A 3,084-nucleotide genomic window follows, 5' to 3' on the forward strand; every position below is an offset into this window, starting at 1 on the left:
ACGGCTGTGGCAACTGTGCTTTATAGTGAGCAGAGGTGCAACCAAGCACAACGCGCTAATTATTAGTATTAGATATTATAACCAAGGACAACATTTTTATTCAATTTGACAATAAATTAAGGTTTTTATCAATAATAAAATTACGCAGAAAAACATTTGATGGATTTCAGGCAATTTTACCCATAATTACCCACTTTTCATATTCAATGGTAACTGTAGGAAAAACTTAATGTGAAATACGTGCGCAAAGTTCCTCTGCTGCACTCAAGAACCATTCCGCCCTCGCCTACGGCTCGGCGTAAACGTTTCTTTCGGTGCAGCAAACTGTCACTTTGCGCACTAGTTGCACAAATAACTATTCTGTCTCTCTGTCGATTTAGCCCAATGAAAAATGCCAAACAACAATGAATTTATTTAGAGTTATGTGTAGGGATATCGTTCATGATATCCAGAAATAAGTAACATTGAAACCGATAAACCTTTACTTCTTTACAGGAGAAAGTTCCCCTCATTTACCAACGAGGCCTACTTTACAACTAACTACTATCACACACACAACAATATTATATGGAATCATTGTACCGTGATATCACGACTTCAAGATATTACGTTGATTGCAGTGAATGTACCTAATGGTAATGATGTAAAGGAAGTTACTAAGCCATCATTTACGGGGAAGAACTGAGAAAGTGAAAAACAATGATAGCAGTTATATCCGAAATCAGGATGATAACGTAAGAAAACTGAAAATAGGAGCTGAAGAGATTTTGTATGTTTGAGATTAGGATGGAGTAAAGAATTCTGAAATATATAAATCAGGATAATAACGCAAGAAAACTCACATAGAAGCTAGAGAGAAATAAAAAATAAAATCTAAGTACCCTTTTTTAAAAATGTTTAGTTACAATTTTAAAAAGGATACTTGGATGTTCATTTTTTATATCTATTCAAGAGTAGCCCTAACGAAAAAAGATAATGAGCTAGAGAGATATTGTTTATGTTGGAGAATTGGATGGAGTAAAAGTTCTGAATTGTATATTTTATTTTCAATTTTTTGTTGAGAGAAAAAATCATTAGTATTCTTTACTTGGTAAAACTTCATATTTATGATAGGAAGACTGATTGGTCGGTTCTTTAGCGTGTGGACTCAGTATCGAAAAAACAAAGATTTCGCGTGGAAAAATAAGATGAGAAACTGAAAACATGAAAACTAGTAGTTCTGTGAACAGTGGACCTCACGCAGTATTCTCATCCACAAGTTCCTGATTGAACTATAGACCTTATGGAAATACAGCAATAGACTGGCTTCTCCACACATCTGTGTAATCACTTGTCAGCTGATTTATGATGAATAATTCTATAGTCTGATTTCACTCTAATATTGGCGTTTGAAGGAGGCTCCTTTTTCCTTTTATATTATCCTTGAAAATCAAATTTCCAAAAAACCTTGTATATACGTCGACGCGCAATTAAAAAGGAACATACCTGTCAAATTTCATGAAAATCTATTACCGCGGTAAATGCGCAACATTAAGATTAAAACATTAAGAGAAATGCCAAACCGTCGACTTGAATCTTAGACCTCACTTCGCTCGGTCAACCAGTAATATCCGAAATCAGGATAATAACGTAAGAAAGCTAGAATAGGAGCTAGAGAGATCTGTTTATGTTGGAGTGTTGTTGAATGGAGTAAAGAATTATGGATTATATTAATCAGAATAATAAAGTAAAAAACTAAAATAGGAGCTAGAGAACATGTTGTATATGTTTGAGTGTTGAATGGAATAAAGAATCATGAATTATATCAATCAGGATAATAACGCAAGAAAACTAGAATAGGAGCTACAGAGATCTTGTTTATGTTGGAGTGTTGAATGGAGTGAAGAGTTCTGAAGTATATTAATCAGGATAATAAGGTAAGAAGGCTCACATAGAAGCTAGAGAGAATCTGATCTTGATTATGTTGGAGAGTTGCATTCTTTTTTCAATTTATTGTTGAGAAAAAGAAAATCATTACTATTCTTCACTTGCTAAACTTCATATTTATGATAGGAAGACTGATTGGTCGGTTCTGTAGCGAGTGGACTCAGTATCGAAAAAACAAAGATTTCGCGTGGAAAAATAAGATGAGAAACTGAAAACATGAGAATAACAACTACAATTGCTCGAGGAAGAAGATGAGCCGACCAGTGACATACTTTTGGTTGTTTCTTCCTCACAGAAAACAAACTGATCAGAACTAGGACAGGAAAGCTCGTTCAGTTCAGTAGCATCAATGTGATGGTAGACACACAAAAAAATCTCCCGAGACTAGTGGACGCACAACAGTAGTAACTCAATCCTGATGCTGATATCAGCTTCAAATTAGATCAGCTAACAAGCTATTATAAACGTAATTGGAAATTCAGACTTGAGAAAATGAGATGTGATTCAAAGTACAGGCCTAGAGAAACAATAGAAAAAAATACTACAGTAGAATCCTCACTCCAAATGTCCCGTAATGGAGATCCTGCAAAAAAACGGAGGACCTCTTGTTACGATCACTGTACTTTAGAAATCTATAACAGTAGTAACGTAAGCAACTCCATTCACCCTATCAATCTCAGAATAGGATTAGGCCTACAATCATAGGTACAGTTGTATTACAATCATTAATCATATATTAAAGGTTTAGCTACCCTCAAGTAAAGTTAGGTCGGTTAGGTAAAGTATAGCATAATATTTGAAGTACAAGAGATAGATATACCTTTATTTTGCATTACATTTTCTCAAGTCTGCATTTGTTTATAGTTTCAGTTTAGTTTGAAGCTAATCTCAGCTGAAATCATTTATCATAGGTTTAGGTACAACGTTCAGTAAGGTATAAGACATAATTTAATTATTTGTAGTACATGAGATACCTGTACCATAGAGAAACAATAGCATAAGTAGATATCCCATGGTATAGGGCGATTATGTCGCAACTTTTACTGTTATCTCAAGCCGATTATTGACGATTTTAACTGTTTTGACAGGGTAAGAGTGTATGAACGGCACAATATGTGAGAGACTACCAGCGTCATAAAGCTTCACGGGAAAGAAATA

Source organism: Nilaparvata lugens, chromosome 2, assembly GCF_014356525.2.
Source record: "Nilaparvata lugens isolate BPH chromosome 2, ASM1435652v1, whole genome shotgun sequence".
Lineage (NCBI taxonomy): Eukaryota > Metazoa > Arthropoda > Insecta > Hemiptera > Delphacidae > Nilaparvata > Nilaparvata lugens.